Consider the following 24259-nt stretch of genomic DNA (forward strand, 5'->3'; position numbering starts at 1 on the left):
CATGGATCTTGGGTGCTTCTGAGTCTCCCCAGGGGAGTCAGGCCTCGTCTCGAATGGGGGCATGCACGTGCGCTTTCCTCCCGAGCTGCAGCAGTAGTGTCACGCTTCCTGTCACGTGGATCAATGGATCTGTGGCTTTCCCTCGAGGCTGTCCCTCGAGGCTTTCCCACGAGGCTTTCCCACAGGGCTGTGCCACGTGTCACTTTGGTGTGAGTCGATCCTCGGCGTGAAAGACGTGCCGGTGAAGGGAAAAGAGGTTCCTCTGGAATGGACTGAGACATCTGGGGGACTCTTGGAATGGTGGCACGACCCTGGAATTCCTCTCGCCGTTCCTGTTGAGAGGGCCTCCTCTTGAGATGCGACGGGAACGCCGGGAACTCTTTCCCGACGAAGCAGGGAAAGGATCCCTCATCTCGAGCTTGAGGCGGAAACGGGGCTCCTCTGGATGTGGGCGGGACCCTCGTGTTTCCTCTCGAGTGGAGACGGGTATGTCGGGGAACTTCTTGATTTGCACCAAGGGTGTGAAGGACCCTTTCGAAGTTCCAGAGGGGAGGTGTGATCAGCCTCGAGACGCCTCAGCGGAAATGGGCCTCATCTCGCCTGGAGGGAAGAACCTCCTGGATTTTCTCGAGTTGCGGCAGGTCTTCTCGAGTTACGACGGGGACCTCAGGGACCCGCTCTGGTGGCCTCAGGAAAGGCCAGTCCCCATGCGAGTTGCTAGGGGACCTCTCGGGATTCCTCTCCCGTCCATGCCGGGGCCTCAGTCCTTGTGTGGAGTCGGGGCCGGAACCTGAGGATTCCTCTCCAGTGTTGCCATGGATCTTGGGGTGCTTCTGAGTCTCCCCAGGGGAGTCAGGCCTCGTCTCGAGTGGGGGCATGCACGTGCGCTTTCCTCCCGAGCTGCAGCAGTAGTGTCACGCTTCCTGTCACGTGGATCAATGGATCTGTGGCTTTCCCTCGAGGCTGTCCCTCGAGGCTTTCCCACGAGGCTTTCCCACAGGGCTGTGCCACGTGCCACTTTGGTGTGAGTCGATCCTCGGCGTGAAAGACGAGTCGGTGAAGGGAAAAGAGGTTCCTCTGGAATGGACTGAGACATCTGGGGGACTCTTGGAATGGTGGCAAGACCCTGGAGTTCCTCTCGCCGTTCCTGTTGAGAGGGCCTCCTCTTGAGATGCGACGGGAACGCCGGGAACTATTTCCCGACAAAGCAGGAAAAGGATCCCTCATCTCGAGCTACGAGGCGGAAACGGGGCTCCTCTGGATGTGGGCGGGACCCTCGTGTTTCCTCTCGAGTGGAGACGGGTATGTCGGGGAACTTCTTGATTTGCACCAAGGGTGTGAAGGACCCTTTCGAAGTTCCAGAGGTGAGGTGTGATCAGCCTCGAGACGCCTCAGCGGAAATGGGCCTCATCTCGCCAGGAGGGGAGAACCTCCTGGATTTTCTCGAGTTGCGGCAGGTCTTCTCGAGTTACGACGGGGACCTCAGGGACCCGCTCTGGTGGCCTCAGGAAAGGCCAGTCCCCATGCGAGTTGCTAGGGGACCTCTCGGGATTCCTCTCCCGTCCATGCCGGGGCCTCAGTCCTCGAGTGGAGTCGGGGCCGGATCCTGAGGATTCCTCTCCAGTGTTGCCGTCGATCTTGGGTGCTTCTGAGTCTCCCCAGGGGAGTCAGGCCTCGTCTCGAGTGCGGGCATGCACGTGCGCTTTCCTCCCGAGCTGCAGCAGTAGTGTCACGCTTCCTGTCACGTGGATCAAGGGATCTGTGGCTTTCCCTCGAGGCTGTCCCTCGAGGCTTTCCCACGAGGCTTTCCCACAGGGCTGTGCCACGTGTCACCTTGGTGTGACTCGATCGCCGGCGTGAAAGACGAGCTGGTGAAGGGAAAAGAGGTTCCTCTGGAATGGACTTAGACATCTGGGGGACTCTTGGAATGGTGGCACGACCCTGTAGTTCCTCTCGCCGTTCCTGTTGAGAGGGCCTCCTCTTGAGATGCGACGGGAACGCCGGGAAGTCTTTCCCGACGAAGCACGGAAAGGATCCCTCATCTGGAGCTACGAGGCGGAAACGGGGCTCCTCTGGATGTGGGCGGGACCTTCGTGTTTCCTCTCTAGTGGAGATGGGTATGTCGGGGAACTTCTTGATTTGCACCAAGGGTGTGAAGGACCCTTTCGAAGTTCCAGAGGTGAGCTGTGATCAGCCTCGAGACGCCTCATCGGAAATGGGCCTCATCTCGCCTGGAGGGGAGAACCTCCTGGAGCTTCACGAGTTGCGGCAGGTCTTCTCGAGTTACGACGGGGACCTCAGGGACCCGCTCTGGTGGCCTCAGGAAAGGCCAGTCCCCATGCGAGTTGCCAGTGGACCTCTCGGGATTCCTCTCCTGTCCATGTCGGGGCCTCAGTCCTTGTGTGGAGTCAGGGCCGGAACCTGAGGTTTCCTCTCCAGTGTTGCCATGGATCTTGGGGTGATTCTGAGTCTCCCCAGGGGAGTCAGGCCTCGTCTCGAGTGGGGAAATGCACGTTCGCTTTCCTCCCGAGATGCAGCAGTAATATCACGCTTCCTTTCACGTGGATCAAGGGACCTGTGGCTTTCCGTCGAGGCTGTCACTCGAGGCTTTCCCACGAGGCTTTCCCACAGGGCTTTGCCACGTGCCACCTTGGTGTGAGTCGATCCTCGGCGTGAAAGAAGAGCCGGTGAAGGGAAAAGAGGTTCCTCTGGGATGGACTGAGACATCTGGGGGACTCTTGGAATGGTGGCACGACCCTGGAGTTCCTCTCGCCGTTCCTGTTGAGAGGGCCTCCTCTTCAGATGCGACGGGAACGCCGGGAACTCTTTCCCGAAGAAGCAGGGAAAGGATCCCTCATCTCGAGCTACGAGGCGGAAACGGGGCTCCTCTGGATGTGGGCGGGACCCTCGTGTTTCCTCTCGAGTGGAGACGGGTATGTCGGGGAGCTTCTTGATTTGCACCAAGGGTGTGAAGGACCCTTTCGAAGTTCCAGAGGGGAGGTGTGATCAGCCTCGAGACGCCTCAGCGGAAATGGGCCTCATCTCGCCTGGAGGGGAGAACCTCCTGGATTTTCTCTACTTGCGGCAGGTCTTCTCGAGGTACGACGGGGACCTCAAGGACCTGCTCTGGTGGACTCAGGAAAGGCCAGTCCCCATGCGAGTTGCTAGGGGCCATCTCGAAATTCCTCTCCCGTCGATGCCGGGGCCTCATTCCTTGTGTGGAGGCGGGGCCGGAACCTGAGGATTCCTCTCCAGTGTTGCCATGGATCTTGGGGTGCTTCTGAGTCTCCCCAGGGGAGTCATGCCTCGTCTCGAGTGGGGGCATGCAGGTGCGCTTTCCTCCCGAGCTGCAGCAGTAGTGTCACGCTTCCTGTCACGTGGATCAAGGGATCTGTGGCTTTCCCTCGAGGCTGTCCCTCGAGGCTTTCCCACGATTCTTTCCCACAGGGCTGTGCCACGTGCCACCTTGGTGTGAGTCGATCCTCGGCGTGAAAGACGAGCCGGTGAAGGGAAAAGAGGTTCCTCTGGAATGGACTGAGACATCTGGGGGACTCTTGGAATGGTGGCACGACCCTGGAGTTCCTCTCGCCGTTCCTGTTGAGAGGGCCTCCTCTTGAGATGCGACGGGAACGCCGGGAAGTCTTTCCCGACGAAGCAGGGAAAGGATCCCTCATCTCGAGCTACGAGGCGGAAACGGGGCTCCTCTGGATGTGGGCGGGACCCTCGTGTTTCCTCTCGAGTGGAGACGGGTATGTCGGGGAGCTTCTTCATTTGCACCAAGGGTGTGAAGGACCCTTTCGAAGTTCCAGAGGGGAGGTGTGATCAGCCTCGAGACGCCTCAGCAGAAATGGGCCTCATCTCGCCTGGAGGGGAGAACCTCCTGGATTTTCTCGAGTTGCGGCAGGTCTTCTCGAGGTACGACGGGGACCTCAAGGACCCGCTCTGGTGGACTCAGGAAAGGCCAGTCCCCATGCGAGTTGCTAGGGGCCATCTCGAAATTCCTCTCCCGTAGATGCCGGGGCCTCATTCCTTGTGTGGAGTCGGGGCCGGAACCTGAGGATTCCTCTCCAGTGTTGCCATGGATCTTGGGGTGCTTCTGAGTCTCCCCAGGGGAGTCAGGCCTCGTCTCGAGTGGTGGGCATGCAGGTGCGCTTTCCTCCCGAGCTGCAGCAGTAGTGTCACGCTTCCTGTCACGTGGATCAAGGGATCTGTGGCTTTCCCTCGAGGCTGTCCCTCGAGGCTTTCCCACGATTCTTTCCCACAGGGCTGTGCCACGTGAAACCTTGGTGTGAGTCGATCCTCGGCGTGAAAGACGAGCCGGTGAAGGGAAAAGAGGTTCCTCTGGAATGGACTGAGACATCTGGGGGACTCTTGGAATGGTGGCACGACCCTGGAGTTCCTCTCGCCGTTCCTGTTGAGAGGGCCTCCTCTTGAGATGCGACGGGAACGCCGGGAACTCTTTCCCGAAGAAGCAGGGAAAGGATCCCTCATCTCGAGCTGCTAGGCGGAAACGGGGCTCCTCTGGATGTGGGCGGGACCCTCGTGTTTCCTCTCGAGTGGAGACGGGTATGTCGGGGAGCTTCTTGATTTGCACCAAGGGTGTGAAGGACCCTTTCGAAGTTCCAGAGGGGAGGTGTGATCAGCCTCGAGACGCCTCAGCGGAAATGGGCCTCATCTCGCCTGGAGGGGAGAACCTCCTGGATTTTCTCGAGTTGCGGCAGGTCTTCTCGAGTTACGACGGGGACCTCAGGGACCCGCTCTGGTGGCCTCAGGAAAGGCCAGTCCCCATGCGAGTTGCTAGGGGACCTCTCGGGATTCCTCTACCGTCCATGCCGCGGCCTCAGTCCTTGTGTGGAGTCGGGGCCGGAACCTGAGGATTCCTCTCCAGTGTTGCCATGGATCTTGGGGTGCTTCTGAGTCTCCCCAGGGGAGTCAGGCCTCGTCTCGAGTGGGGGCATGCAGGTGCGCTTTCCTCCCGAGCTGCAGCAGTAGTGTCACGCTTCCTGTCACGTGGATCAAGGGATCTGTGGCTTTCCCTCGAGGCTGTCCCTCGAGGCTTTCCCACGATTCTTTCCCACAGGGCTGTGCCACGTGCCACCTTGATGTGAGTCGATCCTCGGCGTGAAAGACGAGCCGGTGAAGGGAAAAGAGGTTCCTCTGGAATGGACTGAGACATCTTTGGGACTCTTGGAATGGTGGCACGACCCTGGAGTTCCTCTCGCCGTTCCTGTTGAGAGGGCCTCCTCTTGAGATGCGACGGGAACGCCGGGAAGTCTTTCCCGACGAAGCAGGGAAAGGATCCCTCATCTCGAGCTACGAGGCGGAAACGGGGCTCCTCTGGATGTGGGCGGGACCCTCGTGTTTCCTCTCGAGTGGAGACGGGTATGTCGGGGAGCTTCTTCATTTGCACCAAGGGTGTGAAGGACCCTTTCGAAGTTCCAGAGGGGAGGTGTGATCAGCCTCGAGACGCCTCAGCAGAAATGGGCCTCATTTCGCCTGGAGGGGAGAACCTCCTGGATTTTCTCGAGTTGCGGCAGGTCTTCTCGAGGTACGACGGGGACCTCAAGGACCCGCTCTGGTGGACTCAGGAAAGGCCAGTCCCCATGCGAGTTGCTAGGGGCCATCTCGAAATTCCTCTCCCGTAGATGCCGGGGCCTCATTCCTTGTGTGGAGTCGGGGCCGGAACCTGAGGATTCCTCTCCAGTGTTGCCATGGATCTTGGGGTGCTTCTGAGTCTCCCCAGGGGAGTCAGGCCTCGTCTCGAGTGGTGGGCATGCAGGTGCGCTTTCCTCCCGAGCTGCAGCAGTAGTGTCACGCTTCCTGTCACGTGGATCAAGGGATCTGTGGCTTTCCCTCGAGGCTGTCCCTCGAGGCTTTCCCACGATTCTTTCCCACAGGGCTGTGCCACGTGCCACCTTGGTGTGAGTCGATCCTCGGCGTGAAAGACGAGCCGGTGAAGGGAAAAGAGGTTCCTCTGGAATGGACTGAGACATCTGGGGGACTCTTGGAATGGTGGCACGACCCTGGAGTTCCTCTCGCCGTTCCTGTTGAGAGGGCCTCCTCTTGAGATGCGACGGGAACGCCGGGAACTCTTTCCCGAAGAAGCAGGGAAAGGATCCCTCATCTCGAGCTACTAGGCGGAAACGGGGCTCCTCTGGATGTGGGCGGGACCCTCGTGTTTCCTCTCGAGTGGAGACGGGTATGTCGGGGAGCTTCTTGATTTGCACCAAGGGTGTGAAGGACCCTTTCGAAGTTCCAGAGGGGAGGTGTGATCAGCCTCGAGACGCCTCAGCGGAAATGGGCCTCATCTCGCCTGGAGGGGAGAACCTCCTGGATTTTCTCCAGTTGCGGCAGGTCTTCTCGAGTTACGACGGGGACCTCAGGGACCCGCTCTGGTGGCCTCAGGAAAGGCCAGTCCCCATGCGAGTTGCTAGGGGACCTCTCGGGATTCCTCTACCGTCCATGCCGCGGCCTCAGTCCTTGTGTGGAGTCGGGGCCGGAACCTGAGGATTCCTCTCCAGTGTTGCCATGGATCTTGGGGTGCTTCTGAGTCTCCCCAGGGGAGTCAAGCCTCGTCTCGTGTGGGGGCATGCACGTGCGCTTTCCTCCCGAGCTGCAGCAGTAGTGTCACGCTTCCTGTCACGTGGATCAAGGGATCTGTGGCTTTCCCTCGAGGCTGTCCCTCGAGGCTTTCACACGAGGATTTCCCACAGGGCTGTGCCACGTGCCACCTTGGTGTGAGTCGCTCCTTGGCGTGAAAGAGAGCTGGTGAAGGGAAAAGAGGTTCCTCTGGAATGGACTGAGACATCTGGGGGACTCTTGGAATGGTGGCACGACCCTGGAGTTCCTCTCGCCGTTCCTGTTGAGAGTGCCTCCTCTTGTGATGCGACTTGAACGCCGGGAACTCTTTCCCGATGAAGCAGGGAAAGGATCCCTCATCTCGAGCTACGAGGCGGAAATGGGGCTCCTCTGGATGTGGGCGGGACCCTCGTGTTTCCTCTCGAGTGGAGACGGGTATGTCGGGGAACTTCTTGATTTGCACCAAGGGTGTGAAGGACCCTTTCGAAGTTCCAGAGGGGAGGTGTGATCAGCCTCGAGACGCCTCAGCGGAAATGGGCCTCATCTCGCCTGGAGGGGAGAACCTCCTGGATTTTCTCGAGTTGCGGCAGTCTTCTCGAGTTATGACGGTGAACTCAGGGACCCGCTCTGGTGGCCTCAGGAAAGGCCAGTCCCCATGCGAGTTGCTAGGGGACCTCTCGGGATTCCTCTCCCGTCCATGCCGGGGCCTCAGTCCTTGTGTGGAGTCGGGGCCGGAACCTGAGGATTCCTCTCCAGTGTTGCCATGGATCTTGGGGTGCTTCTGAGTCTCCCCAGGGGAGTCAGGCCTCGTCTCGAGTGGGGGCATGCACGTGCGCTTTCCTCCCGAGCTGCAGCAGTAGTGTCACGCTTCCTGTCACGTGGATCAATGGATCTGTGGCTTTCCCTCGAGGCTGTCCCTCGAGGCTTTCCCACGATTCTTTCCCACAGGGCTGTGCCACGTGCCACTTTGGTGTGAGTCGATCCTCGGCGTGAAAGACGAGTCGGTGAAGGGAAAAGAGGTTCCTCTGGAATGGACTGAGACATCTGGGGGACTCTTGGAATGGTGGCAAGACCCTGGAGTTCCTCTCGCCGTTCCTGTTGAGAGGGCCTCCTCTTGAGATGCGACGGGAACGCCGGGAACTATTTCCCGACAAAGCAGGAAAAGGATCCCTCATCTCGAGCTACGAGGCGGAAACGGGGCTCCTCTGGATGTGGGCGGGACCCTCGTGTTTCCTCTCGAGTGGAGACGGGTATGTCGGGGAACTTCTTGATTTGCACCAAGGGTGTGAAGGACCCTTTCGAAGTTCCAGAGGTGAGGTGTGATCAGCCTCGAGACGCCTCAGCGGAAATGGGCCTCATCTCGCCAGGAGGGGAGAACCTCCTGGATTTTCTCGAGTTGCGGCAGGTCTTCTCGAGTTACGACGGGGACCTCAGGGACCCGCTCTGGTGGCCTCAGGAAAGGCCAGTCCCCATGCGAGTTGCTAGGGGACCTCTCGGGATTCCTCTCCCGTCCATGCCGGGGCCTCAGTCCTCGAGTGGAGTCGGGGCCGGATCCTGAGGATTCCTCTCCAGTGTTGCCGTCGATCTTGGGTGCTTCTGAGTCTCCCCAGGGGAGTCAGGCCTCGTCTCGAGTGCGGGCATGCACGTGCGCTTTCCTCCCGAGCTGCAGCAGTAGTGTCACGCTTCCTGTCACGTGGATCAAGGGATCTGTGGCTTTCCCTCGAGGCTGTCCCTCGAGGCTTTCCCACGAGGCTTTCCCACAGGGCTGTGCCACGTGTCACCTTGGTGTGACTCGATCGCCGGCGTGAAAGACGAGCTGGTGAAGGGAAAAGAGGTTCCTCTGGAATGGACTTAGACATCTGGGGGACTCTTGGAATGGTGGCACGACCCTGTAGTTCCTCTCGCCGTTCCTGTTGAGAGGGCCTCCTCTTGAGATGCGACGGGAACGCCGGGAAGTCTTTCCCGACGAAGCACGGAAAGGATCCCTCATCTGGAGCTACGAGGCGGAAACGGGGCTCCTCTGGATGTGGGCGGGACCTTCGTGTTTCCTCTCTAGTGGAGATGGGTATGTCGGGGAACTTCTTGATTTGCACCAAGGGTGTGAAGGACCCTTTCGAAGTTCCAGAGGTGAGCTGTGATCAGCCTCGAGACGCCTCATCGGAAATGGGCCTCATCTCGCCTGGAGGGGAGAACCTCCTGGAGCTTCACGAGTTGCGGCAGGTCTTCTCGAGTTACGACGGGGACCTCAGGGACCCGCTCTGGTGGCCTCAGGAAAGGCCAGTCCCCATGCGAGTTGCCAGTGGACCTCTCGGGATTCCTCTCCTGTCCATGTCGGGGCCTCAGTCCTTGTGTGGAGTCAGGGCCGGAACCTGAGGTTTCCTCTCCAGTGTTGCCATGGATCTTGGGGTGATTCTGAGTCTCCCCAGGGGAGTCAGGCCTCGTCTCGAGTGGGGAAATGCACGTTCGCTTTCCTCCCGAGATGCAGCAGTAATATCACGCTTCCTTTCACGTGGATCAAGGGACCTGTGGCTTTCCGTCGAGGCTGTCACTCGAGGCTTTCCCACGAGGCTTTCCCACAGGGCTTTGCCACGTGCCACCTTGGTGTGAGTCGATCCTCGGCGTGAAAGAAGAGCCGGTGAAGGGAAAAGAGGTTCCTCTGGGATGGACTGAGACATCTGGGGGACTCTTGGAATGGTGGCACGACCCTGGAGTTCCTCTCGCCGTTCCTGTTGAGAGGGCCTCCTCTTCAGATGCGACGGGAACGCCGGGAACTCTTTCCCGAAGAAGCAGGGAAAGGATCCCTCATCTCGAGCTACGAGGCGGAAACGGGGCTCCTCTGGATGTGGGCGGGACCCTCGTGTTTCCTCTCGAGTGGAGACGGGTATGTCGGGGAGCTTCTTGATTTGCACCAAGGGTGTGAAGGACCCTTTCGAAGTTCCAGAGGGGAGGTGTGATCAGCCTCGAGACGCCTCAGCGGAAATGGGCCTCATCTCGCCTGGAGGGGAGAACCTCCTGGATTTTCTCTACTTGCGGCAGGTCTTCTCGAGGTACGACGGGGACCTCAAGGACCTGCTCTGGTGGACTCAGGAAAGGCCAGTCCCCATGCGAGTTGCTAGGGGCCATCTCGAAATTCCTCTCCCGTCGATGCCGGGGCCTCATTCCTTGTGTGGAGGCGGGGCCGGAACCTGAGGATTCCTCTCCAGTGTTGCCATGGATCTTGGGGTGCTTCTGAGTCTCCCCAGGGGAGTCATGCCTCGTCTCGAGTGGGGGCATGCAGGTGCGCTTTCCTCCCGAGCTGCAGCAGTAGTGTCACGCTTCCTGTCACGTGGATCAAGGGATCTGTGGCTTTCCCTCGAGGCTGTCCCTCGAGGCTTTCCCACGATTCTTTCCCACAGGGCTGTGCCACGTGCCACCTTGGTGTGAGTCGATCCTCGGCGTGAAAGACGAGCCGGTGAAGGGAAAAGAGGTTCCTCTGGAATGGACTGAGACATCTGGGGGACTCTTGGAATGGTGGCACGACCCTGGAGTTCCTCTCGCCGTTCCTGTTGAGAGGGCCTCCTCTTGAGATGCGACGGGAACGCCGGGAAGTCTTTCCCGACGAAGCAGGGAAAGGATCCCTCATCTCGAGCTACGAGGCGGAAACGGGGCTCCTCTGGATGTGGGCGGGACCCTCGTGTTTCCTCTCGAGTGGAGACGGGTATGTCGGGGAGCTTCTTCATTTGCACCAAGGGTGTGAAGGACCCTTTCGAAGTTCCAGAGGGGAGGTGTGATCAGCCTCGAGACGCCTCAGCAGAAATGGGCCTCATCTCGCCTGGAGGGGAGAACCTCCTGGATTTTCTCGAGTTGCGGCAGGTCTTCTCGAGGTACGACGGGGACCTCAAGGACCCGCTCTGGTGGACTCAGGAAAGGCCAGTCCCCATGCGAGTTGCTAGGGGCCATCTCGAAATTCCTCTCCCGTAGATGCCGGGGCCTCATTCCTTGTGTGGAGTCGGGGCCGGAACCTGAGGATTCCTCTCCAGTGTTGCCATGGATCTTGGGGTGCTTCTGAGTCTCCCCAGGGGAGTCAGGCCTCGTCTCGAGTGGTGGGCATGCAGGTGCGCTTTCCTCCCGAGCTGCAGCAGTAGTGTCACGCTTCCTGTCACGTGGATCAAGGGATCTGTGGCTTTCCCTCGAGGCTGTCCCTCGAGGCTTTCCCACGATTCTTTCCCACAGGGCTGTGCCACGTGAAACCTTGGTGTGAGTCGATCCTCGGCGTGAAAGACGAGCCGGTGAAGGGAAAAGAGGTTCCTCTGGAATGGACTGAGACATCTGGGGGACTCTTGGAATGGTGGCACGACCCTGGAGTTCCTCTCGCCGTTCCTGTTGAGAGGGCCTCCTCTTGAGATGCGACGGGAACGCCGGGAACTCTTTCCCGAAGAAGCAGGGAAAGGATCCCTCATCTCGAGCTGCTAGGCGGAAACGGGGCTCCTCTGGATGTGGGCGGGACCCTCGTGTTTCCTCTCGAGTGGAGACGGGTATGTCGGGGAGCTTCTTGATTTGCACCAAGGGTGTGAAGGACCCTTTCGAAGTTCCAGAGGGGAGGTGTGATCAGCCTCGAGACGCCTCAGCGGAAATGGGCCTCATCTCGCCTGGAGGGGAGAACCTCCTGGATTTTCTCGAGTTGCGGCAGGTCTTCTCGAGTTACGACGGGGACCTCAGGGACCCGCTCTGGTGGCCTCAGGAAAGGCCAGTCCCCATGCGAGTTGCTAGGGGACCTCTCGGGATTCCTCTACCGTCCATGCCGCGGCCTCAGTCCTTGTGTGGAGTCGGGGCCGGAACCTGAGGATTCCTCTCCAGTGTTGCCATGGATCTTGGGGTGCTTCTGAGTCTCCCAGGGGAGTCAGGCCTCGTCTCGAGTGGGGGCATGCAGGTGCGCTTTCCTCCCGAGCTGCAGCAGTAGTGTCACGCTTCCTGTCACGTGGATCAAGGGATCTGTGGCTTTCCCTCGAGGCTGTCCCTCGAGGCTTTCCCACGATTCTTTCCCACAGGGCTGTGCCACGTGCCACCTTGATGTGAGTCGATCCTCGCGTGAAAGACGAGCCGGTGAAGGGAAAAGAGGTTCCTCTGGAATGGACTGAGACATCTTTGGGACTCTTGGAATGGTGGCACGACCCTGGAGTTCCTCTCGCCGTTCCTGTTGAGAGGGCCTCCTCTTGAGATGCGACGGGAACGCCGGGAAGTCTTTCCCGACGAAGCAGGGAAAGGATCCCTCATCTCGAGCTACGAGGCGGAAACGGGGCTCCTCTGGATGTGGGCGGGACCCTCGTGTTTCCTCTCGAGTGGAGACGGGTATGTCGGGGAGCTTCTTCATTTGCACCAAGGGTGTGAAGGACCCTTTCGAAGTTCCAGAGGGGAGGTGTGATCAGCCTCGAGACGCCTCAGCAGAAATGGGCCTCATTTCGCCTGGAGGGGAGAACCTCCTGGATTTTCTCGAGTTGCGGCAGGTCTTCTCGAGGTACGACGGGGACCTCAAGGACCCGCTCTGGTGGACTCAGGAAAGGCCAGTCCCCATGCGAGTTGCTAGGGGCCATCTCGAAATTCCTCTCCCGTAGATGCCGGGGCCTCATTCCTTGTGTGGAGTCGGGGCCGGAACCTGAGGATTCCTCTCCAGTGTTGCCATGGATCTTGGGGTGCTTCTGAGTCTCCCCAGGGAGTCAGGCCTCGTCTCGAGTGGTGGGCATGCAGGTGCGCTTTCCTCCCGAGCTGCAGCAGTAGTGTCACGCTTCCTGTCACGTGGATCAAGGGATCTGTGGCTTTCCCTCGAGGCTGTCCCTCGAGGCTTTCCCACGATTCTTTCCCACAGGGCTGTGCCACGTGCCACCTTGGTGTGAGTCGATCCTCGGCGTGAAAGACGAGCCGGTGAAGGGAAAAGAGGTTCCTCTGGAATGGACTGAGACATCTGGGGGACTCTTGGAATGGTGGCACGACCCTGGAGTTCCTCTCGCCGTTCCTGTTGAGAGGGCCTCCTCTTGAGATGCGACGGGAACGCCGGGAACTCTTTCCCGAAGAAGCAGGGAAAGGATCCCTCATCTCGAGCTACTAGGCGGAAACGGGGCTCCTCTGGATGTGGGCGGGACCCTCGTGTTTCCTCTCGAGTGGAGACGGGTATGTCGGGGAGCTTCTTGATTTGCACCAAGGGTGTGAAGGACCCTTTCGAAGTTCCAGAGGGGAGGTGTGATCAGCTCGAGACGCCTCAGCGGAAATGGGCCTCATCTCGCCTGGAGGGAGAAACCTCCTGGATTTTCTCCAGTTGCGGCAGGTCTTCTCGAGTTACGACGGGGACCTCAGGGACCCGCTCTGGTGGCCTCAGGAAAGGCCAGTCCCATGCGAGTTGCTAGGGGACCTCTCGGGATTCCTCTACCGTCCATGCCGCGGCCTCAGTCCTTGTGTGGAGTCGGGGCCGGAACCTGAGGATTCCTCTCCAGTGTTGCCATGGATCTTGGGGTGCTTCTGAGTCTCCCCAGGGGAGTCAAGCCTCGTCTCGTGTGGGGGCATGCACGTGCTGCGCTTTCCTCCCGAGCTGCAGCAGTAGTGTCACGCTTCCTGTCACGTGGATCAAGGGATCTGTGGCTTTCCCTCGAGGCTGTCCCTCGAGGCTTTCACACGAGGATTTCCCACAGGGCTGTGCCACGTGCCACCTTGGTGTGAGTCGCTCCTTGGCGTGAAAGAGAGCTGGTGAAGGGAAAAGAGGTTCCTCTGGAATGGACTGAGACATCTGGGGGACTCTTGGAATGGTGGCACGACCCTGGAGTTCCTCTCGCCGTTCCTGTTGAGAGTGCCTCCTCTTGTGATGCGACTTGAACGCCGGGAACTCTTTCCCGATGAAGCAGGGAAAGGATCCCTCATCTCGAGCTACGAGGCGGAAATGGGGCTCCTCTGGATGTGGGCGGGACCCTCGTGTTTCCTCTCGAGTGGAGACGGGTATGTCGGGGAACTTCTTGATTTGCACCAAGGGTGTGAAGGACCCTTTCGAAGTTCCAGAGGGGAGGTGTGATCAGCCTCGAGACGCCTCAGCGGAAATGGGCCTCATCTCGCCTGGAGGGGAGAACCTCCTGGATTTTCTCGAGTTGCGGCAGTCTTCTCGAGTTATGACGGTGAACTCAGGGACCCGCTCTGGTGGCCTCAGGAAAGGCCAGTCCCCATGCGAGTTGCTAGGGGACCTCTCGGGATTCCTCTCCCGTCCATGCCGGGGCCTCAGTCCTTGTGTGGAGTCGGGGCCGGAACCTGAGGATTCCTCTCCAGTGTTGCCATGGATCTTGGGGTGCTTCTGAGTCTCCCCAGGGGAGTCAGGCCTCGTCTCGAGTGGGGGCATGCACGTGCGCTTTCCTCCCGAGCTGCAGCAGTAGTGTCACGCTTCCTGTCACGTGGATCAATGGATCTGTGGCTTTCCCTCGAGGCTGTCCCTCGAGGCTTTCCCACGATTCTTTCCCACAGGGCTGTGCCACGTGCCACTTTGGTGTGAGTCGATCCTCGGCGTGAAGACGAGTCGGTGAAGGGAAAAGAGGTTCCTCTGGAATGGACTGAGACATCTGGGGGACTCTTGGAATGGTGGCAAGACCCTGGAGTTCCTCTCGCCGTTCCTGTTGAGAGGGCCTCCTCTTGAGATGCGACGGGAACGCCGGGAACTATTTCCCGACAAAGCAGGAAAAGGATCCCTCATCTCGAGCTACGAGGCGGAAACGGGGCTCCTCTGGATGTGGGCGGGACCCTCGTGTTTCCTCTCGAGTGGAGACGGGTATGTCGGGGAACTTCTTGATTTGCACCAAGGGTGTGAAGGACCCTTTCGAAGTTCCAGAGGTGAGGTGTGATCAGCCTCGAGACGCCTCAGCGGAAATGGGCCTCATCTCGCCAGGAGGGGAGAACCTCCTGGATTTTCTCGAGTTGCGGCAGGTCTTCTCGAGTTACGACGGGGACCTCAGGGACCCGCTCTTGTGGCCTCAGGAAAGGCCAGTCCCCATGCGAGTTGCTAGGGGACCTCTCGGGATTCCTCTCCCGTCCATGCCGGGGCCTCAGTCCTCGAGTGGAGTCGGGGCCGGATCCTGAGGATTCCTCTCCAGTGTTGCCGTCGATCTTGGGTGCTTCTGAGTCTCCCCAGGGGAGTCAGGCCTCGTCTCGAGTGCGGGCATGCACGTGCGCTTTCCTCCCGAGCTGCAGCAGTAGTGTCACGCTTCCTGTCACGTGGATCAAGGGATCTGTGGCTTTCCCTCGAGGCTGTCCCTCGAGGCTTTCCCACGAGGCTTTCCCACAGGGCTGTGCCACGTGTCACCTTGGTGTGACTCGATCGCCGGCGTGAAAGACGAGCTGGTGAAGGGAAAAGAGGTTCCTCTGGAATGGACTTAGACATCTGGGGGACTCTTGGAATGGTGGCACGACCCTGTAGTTCCTCTCGCCGTTCCTGTTGAGAGGGCCTCCTCTTGAGATGCGACGGGAACGCCGGGAACTCTTTCCCGACGAAGCACGGAAAGGATCCCTCATCTGGAGCTACGAGGCGGAAACGGGGCTCCTCTGGATGTGGGCGGGACCCTCGTGTTTCCTCTCTAGTGGAGATGGGTATGTCGGGAACTTCTTTGATTTGCACCAAGGGTGTGAAGGACCCTTTCGAAGTTCCAGAGGTGAGCTGTGATCAGCCTCGAGACGCCTCATCGGAAATGGGCCTCATCTCGCCTGGAGGGGAGAACCTCCTGGAGCTTCACGAGTTGCGGCAGGTCTTCTCGAGTTACGACGGGGACCTCAGGGACCCGCTCTGGTGGCCTCAGGAAAGGCCAGTCCCCATGCGAGTTGCCAGTGGACCTCTCGGGATTCCTCTCCTGTCCATGTCGGGGCCTCAGTCCTTGTGTGGAGTCAGGGCCGGAACCTGAGGTTTCCTCTCCAGTGTTGCCATGGATCTTGGGGTGATTCTGAGTCTCCCCAGGGGAGTCAGGCCTCGTCTCGAGTGGGGGAATGCACGTTCGCTTTCCTCCCGAGATGCAGCAGTAATATCACGCTTCCTTTCACGTGGATCAAGGGACCTGTGGCTTTCCTTCGAGGCTGTCACTCGAGGCTTTCCCACGAGGCTTTCCCACAGGGCTGTGCCACGTGCCACCTTGGTGTGAGTCGATCCTCGGCGTGAAAGAAGAGCCGGTGAAGGGAAAAGAGGTTCCTCTGGGATGGACTGAGACATCTGGGGGACTCTTGGAATGGTGGCACGACCCTGGAGTTCCTCTCGCCGTTCCTGTTGAGAGGGCCTCCTCTTCAGATGCGACGGGAACGCCGGGAACTCTTTCGCGAAGAAGCAGGGAAAGGATCCCTCATCTCGAGCTACGAGACGGAAACGGGGCTCCTCTGGATGTGGGCGGGACCCTCGTGTTTCCTCTCGAGTGGAGACGGGTATGTCGGGGAGCTTCTTGATTTGCACCAAGGGTGTGAAGGACCCTTTCGAAGTTCCAGAGGGGAGGTGTGATCAGCCTCGAGACGCCTCAGCGGAAATGGGCCTCATCTCGCCTGGAGGGGAGAACCTCCTGGATTTTCTCTACTTGCGGCAGGTCTTCTCGAGGTACGACGGGGACCTCAAGGACCTGCTCTGGTGGACTCAGGAAAGGCCAGTCCCCATGCGAGTTGCTAGGGGCCATCTCGAAATTCCTCTCCCGTCGATGCCGGGGCCTCATTCCTTGTGTGGAGGCGGGGCCGGAACCTGAGGATTCCTCTCCAGTGTTGCCATGGATCTTGGGGTGCTTCTGAGTCTCCCCAGGGGAGTCAGGCCTCGTCTCGAGTGGGGGCATGCAGGTGCGCTTTCCTCCCGAGCTGCAGCAGTAGTGTCACGCTTCCTGTCACGTGGATCAAGGGATCTGTGGCTTTCCCTCGAGGCTGTCCCTCGAGGCTTTCCCACGATTCTTTCCCACAGGGCTGTGCCACGTGCCACCTTGGTGTGAGTCGATCCTCGGCGTGAAAGACGAGCCGGTGAAGGGAAAAGAGGTTCCTCTGGAATGGACTGAGACATCTGGGGGACTCTTGGAATGGTGGCACGACCCTGGAGTTCCTCTCGCCGTTCCTGTTGAGAGGGCCTCCTCTTGAGATGCGACGGGAACGCCGGGAAGTCTTTCCCGACGAAGCACGGAAAGGATCCCTCATCTGGAGCTACGAGGCGGAAACGGGGCTCCTCTGGATGTGGGCGGGACCTTCGTGTTTCCTCTCTAGTGGAGATGGGTATGTCGGGGAACTTCTTGATTTGCACCAAGGGTGTGAAGGACCCTTTCGAAGTTCCAGAGGTGAGCTGTGATCAGCCTCGAGACGCCTCATCGGAAATGGGCCTCATCTCGCCTGGAGGGGAGAACCTCCTGGAGCTTCACGAGTTGCGGCAGGTCTTCTCGAGTTACGACGGGGACCTCAGGGACCCGCTCTGGTGGCCTCAGGAAAGGCCAGTCCCCATGCGAGTTGCCAGTGGACCTCTCGGGATTCCTCTCCTGTCCATGTCGGGGCCTCAGTCCTTGTGTGGAGTCAGGGCCGGAACCTGAGGTTTCCTCTCCAGTGTTGCCATGGATCTTGGGGTGATTCTGAGTCTCCCCAGGGGAGTCAGGCCTCGTCTCGAGTGGGGGAATGCACGTTCGCTTTCCTCCCGAGATGCAGCAGTAATATCACGCTTCCTTTCACGTGGATCAAGGGACCTGTGGCTTTCCGTCGAGGCTGTCACTCGAGGCTTTCCCACGAGGCTTTCCCACAGGGCTGTGCCTCGTGCCACCTTGGTGTGAGTCGATCCTCGGCGTGAAAGAAGAGCCGGTGAAGGGAAAAGAGGTTCCTCTGGGATGGACTGAGACATCTGGGGGACTCTTGGAATGGTGGCACGACCCTGGAGTTCCTCTCGCCGTTCCTGTTGAGAGGGCCTCCTCTTCAGATGCGACGGGAACGCCGGGAACTCTTTCGCGAAGAAGCAGGGAAAGGATCCCTCATCTCGAGCTACGAGACGGAAACGGGGCTCCTCTGGATGTGGGCGGGACCCTCGTGTTTCCTCTCGAGTGGAGACGGGTATGTCGGGGAGCTTCTTGATTTGCACCAAGGGTGTGAAGGACCCTTTCGAAGTTCCAGAGGGGAGGTGTGATCAGCCTCGAGACGCCTCAGCGGAAATGGGCCTCATCTCGCCTGGAGGGGAGAACCTCCTGGATTTTCTCTACTTGCGGCAGGTCTTCTCGAGGTACGACGGGGACCTCAAGGACCTGCTCTGGTGGACTCAGGAAAGGCCAGTCCCCATGCGAGTTGCTAGGGGCCATCTCGAAATTCCTCTCCCGTCGATGCCGGGGCCTCATTCCTTGTGTGGAGGCGGGGCCGGAACCTGAGGATTCCTCTCCAGTGTTGCCATGGATCTTGGGGTGCTTCTGAGTCTCCCCAGGGGAGTCAGGCCTCGTCTCGAGTGGGGGCATGCAGGTGCGCTTTCCTCCCGAGCTGCAGCAGTAGTGTCACGCTTCCTGTCACGTGGATCAAGGGATCTGTGGCTTTCCCTCGAGGCTGTCCCTCGAGGCTTTCCCACGATTCTTTCCCACAGGGCTGTGCCACGTGCCACCTTGGTGTGAGTCGATCCTCGGCGTGAAAGACGAGCCGGTGAAGGGAAAAGAGGTTCCTCTGGAATGGACTGAGACATCTGGGGGACTCTTGGAATGGTGGCACGACCCTGGAGTTCCTCTCGCCGTTCCTGTTGAGAGGGCCTCCTCTTGAGATGCGACGGGAACGCCGGGAAGTCTTTCCCGACGAAGCAGGGAAAGGATCCCTCATCTCGAGCTACGAGGCGGAAACGGGGCTCCTCTGGATGTGGGCGGGACCCTCGTGTTTCCTCTCGAGTGGAGACGGGTATGTCGTGGAGCTTCTTCATTTGCACCAAGGGTGTGAAGGACCCTTTCGAAGTTCCAGAGGGGAGGTGTGATCAGCCTCGAGACGCCTCAGCAGAAATGGGCCTCATCTCGCCTGGAGGGGAGAACCTCCTGGATTTTCTCGAGTTGCGGCAGGTCTTCTCGAGGTACGACGGGGACCTCAAGGACCCGCTCTGGTGGACTCAGGAAAGGCCAGTCCCCATGCGAGTTGCTAGGGGCCATCTCGAAATTCCTCTCCCGTAGATGCCGGGGCCTCATTCCTTGTGTGGAGTCGGGGCCGGAACCTGAGGATTCCTCTCCAGTGTTGCCATGGATCTTGGGGTGCTTCTGAGTCTCCCCAGGGGAGTCAGGCCTCGTCTCGAGTGGTGGGCATGCAGGTGCGCTTTCCTCCCGAGCTGCAGCAGTAGTGTCACGCTTCCTGTCACGTGGATCAAGGGATCTGTGGCTTTCCCTCGAGGCTGTCCCTCGAGGCTTTCCCACGATTCTTTCCCACAGGGCTGTGCCACGTGCCACCTTGGTGTGAGTCGATCCTCGGCGTGAAAGACGAGCCGGTGAAGGGAAAAGAGGTTCCTCTGGAATGGACTGAGACATCTGGGGGACTCTTGGAATGGTGGCACGACCCTGGAGTTCCTCTCGCCGTTCCTGTTGAGAGGGCCTCCTCTTGAGATGCGACGGGAACGCCGGGACCTCTTTCCCGAAGAAGCAGGGAAAGGATCCCTCATCTCGAGCTGCTAGGCGGAAACGGGGCTCCTCTGGATGTGGGCGGGACCCTCGTGTTTCCTCTCGAGTGGAGACGGGTATGTCGGGGAGCTTCTTGATTTGCACCAAGGGTGTGAAGGACCCTTTCGAAGTTCCAGAGGGGAGGTGTGATCAGCCTCGAGACGCCTCAGCGGAAATGGGCCTCATCTCGCCTGGAGGGGAGAACCTCCTGGATTTTCTCGAGTTGCGGCAGGTCTTCTCGAGTTACGACGGGGACCTCAGGGACCCGCTCTGTTGGCCTCAGGAAAGGCCAGTCCCCATGCGAGTTGCTAGGGGACCTCTCGGGATTCCTCTACCGTCCATGCCGCGGCCTCAGTCCTTGTGTGGAGTCGGGGCCGGAACCTGAGGATTCCTCTCCAGTGTTGCCATGGATCTTGGGGTGCTTCTGAGTCTCCCCAGGGGAGTCAGGCCTCGTCTCGAGTGGGGGCATGCAGGTGCGCTTTCCTCCCGAGCTGCAGCAGTAGTGTCACGCTTCCTGTCACGTGGATCAAGGGATCTGTGGCTTTCCCTCGAGGCTGTCCCTCGAGGCTTTCCCACGATTCTTTCCCACAGGGCTGTGCCACGTGCCACCTTGATGTGAGTCGATCCTCGGCGTGAAAGACGAGCCGGTGAAGGGAAAAGAGGTTCCTCTGGAATGGACTGAGACATCTGGGGGACTCTTGGAATGGTGGCACGACCCTGGAGTTCCTCTCGCCGTTCCTGTTGAGAGGGCCTCCTCTTGAGATGCGACGGGAACGCCGGGAAGTCTTTCCCGACGAAGCAGGGAAAGGATCCCTCATCTCGAGCTACGAGGCGGAAACGGGGCTCCTCTGGATGTGGGCGGGACCCTCGTGTTTCCTCTCGAGTGGAGACGGGTATGTCGGGGAGCTTCTTCATTTGCACCAAGGGTGTGAAGGACCCTTTCGAAGTTCCAGAGGGGAGGTGTGATCAGCCTCGAGACGCCTCAGCAGAAATGGGCCTCATCTCGCCTGGAGGGGAGAACCTCCTGGATTTTCTCGAGTTGCGGCAGGTCTTCTCGAGGTACGACGGGGACCTCAAGGACCCGCTCTGGTGGACTCAGGAAAGGCCAGTCCCCATGCGAGTTGCTAGGGGCCATCTCGAAATTCCTCTCCCGTAGATGCCGGGGCCTCATTCCTTGTGTGGAGTCGGGGCTGGAACCTGAGGATTCCTCTCCAGTGTTGCCATGGATCTTGGGGTGCTTCTGAGTCTCCCCAGGGGAGTCAGGCCTCGTCTCGAGTGGTGGGCATGCAGGTGCGCTTTCCTCCCGAGCTGCAGCAGTAGTGTCACGCTTCCTGTCACGTGGATCAAGGGATCTGTGGCTTTCCCTCGAGGCTGTCCCTCGAGGCTTTCCCACGATTCTTTCCCACAGGGCTGTGCCACGTGCCACCTTGGTGTGAGTCGATCCTCGGCGTGAAAGACGAGCCGGTGAAGGGAAAAGAGGTTCCTCTGGAATGGACTGAGACATCTGGGGGACTCTTGGAATGGTGGCACGACCCTGGAGTTCCTCTCGCCGTTCCTGTTGAGAGGGCCTCCTCTTGAGATGCGACGGGAACGCCGGGAACTCTTTCCCGAAGAAGCAGGGAAAGGATCCCTCATCTCGAGCTACTAGGCGGAAACGGGGCTCCTCTGGATGTGGGCGGGACCCTCGTGTTTCCTCTCGAGTGGAGACGGGTATGTCGGGGAGCTTCTTGATTTGCACCAAGGGTGTGAAGGACCCTTTCGAAGTTCCAGAGGGGAGGTGTGATCAGCCTCGAGACGCCTCAGCGGAAATGGGCCTCATCTCGCCTGGAGGGGAGAACCTCCTGGATTTTCTCGAGTTGCGGCAGGTCTTCTCGAGTTACGACGGGGACCTCAGGGACCCGCTCTGGTGGCCTCAGGAAAGGCCAGTCCCCATGCGAGTTGCTAGGGGACCTCTCGGGATTCCTCTACCGTCCATGCCGCGGCCTCAGTCCTTGTGTGGAGTCGGGGCCGGAACCTGAGGATTCCTCTCCAGTGTTGCCATGGATCTTGGGGTGCTTCTGAGTCTCCCCAGGGGAGTCAAGCCTCGTCTCGTGTGGGGGCATGCACGTGCGCTTTCCTCCCGAGCTGCAGCAGTAGTGTCACGCTTCCTGTCACGTGGATCAAGGGATCTGTGGCTTTCCCTCGAGGCTGTCCCTCGAGGCTTTCACACGAGGATTTCCCACAGGGCTGTGCCACGTGCCACCTTGGTGTGAGTCGCTCCATGGCGTGAAAGAGAGCTGGTGAAGGGAAAAGAGGTTCCTCTGGAATGGACTGAGACATCTGGGGGACTCTTGGAATGGTGGCAGGACCCTGGAGTTCCTCTCGCCGTTCCTGTTGAGAGTGCCTCCTCTTGTGATGCGACGGGAACGCCGGGAACTCTTTCCCGATGAAGCAGGGAAAGGATCCCTCATCTCGAGCTACGAGGCGGAAATGGGGCTCCTCTGGATGTGGGCGGGACCCTCGTGTTTCCTCTCGAGTGGAGACGGGTATGTCGGGGAACTTCTTGATTTGCACCAAGGGTGTGAAGGACCCTTTCGAAGTTCCAGAGGGGAGGTGTGATCAGCCTCGAGACGCCTCAGCGGAAATGGGCCTCATCTCGCCTAGAGGAGAGAACCTCCTGGATTTTCTCGAGTTGCGGCAGTCTTCTCGAGTTATGACGGTGAACTCAGGGACCCGCTCTGGTGGCCTCAGGAAAGGCCAGTCCCCATGCGAGTTGCTAGGGGACCTCTCGGGATTCCTCTCCCGTCCATGCCGGGGCCTCAGTCCTTGTGTGGAGTCGGGGACGGAACCTGAGGATTCTTCTCCAGTGTTGCCATGGATCTTGGGTGCTTCTGAGTCTCCCCAGGGGAGTCAGGCCTCGTCTCGAGTGGGGGCATGCACGTGCGCTTTCCTCCCGAGCTGCAGCAGTAGTGTCACGCTTCCTGTCACGTGGATCAATGGATCTGTGGCTTTCCCTCGAGGCTGTCCCTCGAGGCTTTCCCACGAGGCTTTCCCACAGGGCTGTGCCACGTGCCACTTTGGTGTGAGTCGATCCTCGGCGTGAAAGCCGAGTCGGTGAAGGGAAAAGAGGTTCCTCTGGAATGGACTGAGACATCTGGGGGACTCTTGGAATGGTGGCAAGACCCTGGAGTTCCTCTCGCCGTTCCTGTTGAGAGGGCCTCCTCTTGAGATGCGACGGGAACCCCGGGAACTATTTCCCGATGAAGCAGGAAAAGGATCCCTCATCTCGAGCTACGAGGCGGAAACGGGGCTCCTCTGGATGTGGGCGGGACCCTCGTGTTTCCTCTCGAGTGGAGACGGGTATGTCGGGGAACTTCTTGATTTGCACCAAGGGTGTGAAGGACCCTTTCGAAGTTCCAGAGGTGAGCTGTGATCAGCCTCGAGACACCTCATCGGAAGTGGGCCTCATCTCGCCTGGAGGGGAGAACCTCCTGGAGCTTCACGAGTTGCGGCAGGTCTTCTCGAGTTACGACGGGGACCTCAGGGACCCGCTCTGGTGGCCTCAGGAAAGGCCAGTCCCCATGCGAGTTGCCAGTGGACCTCTCGGGATTCCTCTCCTGTCCATGTCGGGGCCTCAGTCCTTGTGTGGAGTCAGGGCCGGAACCTGAGGTTTCCTCTCCAGTGTTGCCATGGATCTTGGGGTGCTTCTGAGTCTCCCCAGGGGAGTCAGGCCTCGTCTCGAGTGGGGGAATGCACGTTCGCTTTCCTCCCGAGATGCAGCAGTAATATCACGCTTCCTTTCACGTGGATCAAGGGACCTGTGGCTTTCCGTCGAGGCTGTCACTCGAGGCTTTCCCACGAGGCTTTCCCACAGGGCTTTGCCACGTGCCACCTTGGTGTGAGTCGATCCTCTGCGTGAAAGAAGAGCCGGTGAAGGGAAAAGAGGTTCCTCTGGGATGGACTGAGACATCTGGGGGACTCTTGGAATGGTGGCACGACCCTGGAGTTCCTCTCGCCGTTCCTGTTGAGAGGGCCTCCTCTTCAGATGCGACGGGAACGCCGGGAACTCTTTCCCGAAGAAGCAGGGAAAGGATCCCTCATCTCGAGCTACGAGGCGGAAACGGGGCTCCTCTGGATGTGGGCGGGACCCTCGTGTTTCCTCTCGAGTGGAGACGGGTATGTCGGGGAGCTTCTTGATTTGCACCAAGGGTGTGAAGGACCCTTTCGAAGTTCCAGAGGGGAGGTGTGATCAGCCTCGAGACGCCTCAGCGGAAATGGGCCTCATCTCGCCTGGAGGGGAGAACCTCCTGGATTTTCTCTACTTGCGGCAGGTCTTCTCGAGGTACGACGGGGACCTCAAGGACCTGCTCTGGTGGACTCAGGAAAGGCCAGTCCCCATGCGAGTTGCTAGGGGCCATCTCGAAATTCCTCTCCCGTCGATGCCGGGGCCTCATTCCTTGTGTGGAGGCGGGGCCGGAACCTGAGGATTCCTCTCCAGTGTTGCCATGGATCTTGGGGTGCTTCTGAGTCTCCCCAGGGGAGTCAGGCCTCGTCTCGAGTGGGGGCATGCAGGTGCGCTTTCCTCCCGAGCTGCAGCAGTAGTGTCACGCTTCCTGTCACGTGGATCAAGGGATCTGTGGCTTTCCCTCGAGGCTGTCCCTCGAGGCTTTCCCACGATTCTTTCCCACAGGGCTGTGCCACGTGCCACCTTGGTGTGAGTCGATCCTCGGCGTGAAAGACGAGCCGGTGAAGGGAAAAGAGGTTCCTCTGGAATGGACTGAGACATCTGGGGGACTCTTGGAATGGTGGCACGACCCTGGAGTTCCTCTCGCCGTTCCTGTTGAGAGGGCCTCCTCTTGAGATGCGACGGGAACGCCGGGAAGTCTTTCCCGACGAAGCAGGGAAAGGATCCCTCATCTCGAGCTACGAGGCGGAAACGGGGCTCCTCTGGATGTGGGCGGGACCCTCGTGTTTCCTCTCGAGTGGAGACGGGTATGTCGGGGAACTTCTTGATTTGCACCAAGGGTGTGAAGGACCCTTTCGAAGTTCCAGAGTGGAGCTGTGATCAGCCTCGAGACGCCTAGCCGAAATGGGCCTCATCTCGCCTG

Source organism: Budorcas taxicolor, chromosome 9 (assembly GCF_023091745.1).
Source record: "Budorcas taxicolor isolate Tak-1 chromosome 9, Takin1.1, whole genome shotgun sequence".
In the NCBI taxonomy this organism is placed as follows: Eukaryota; Metazoa; Chordata; class Mammalia; order Artiodactyla; family Bovidae; genus Budorcas; species Budorcas taxicolor.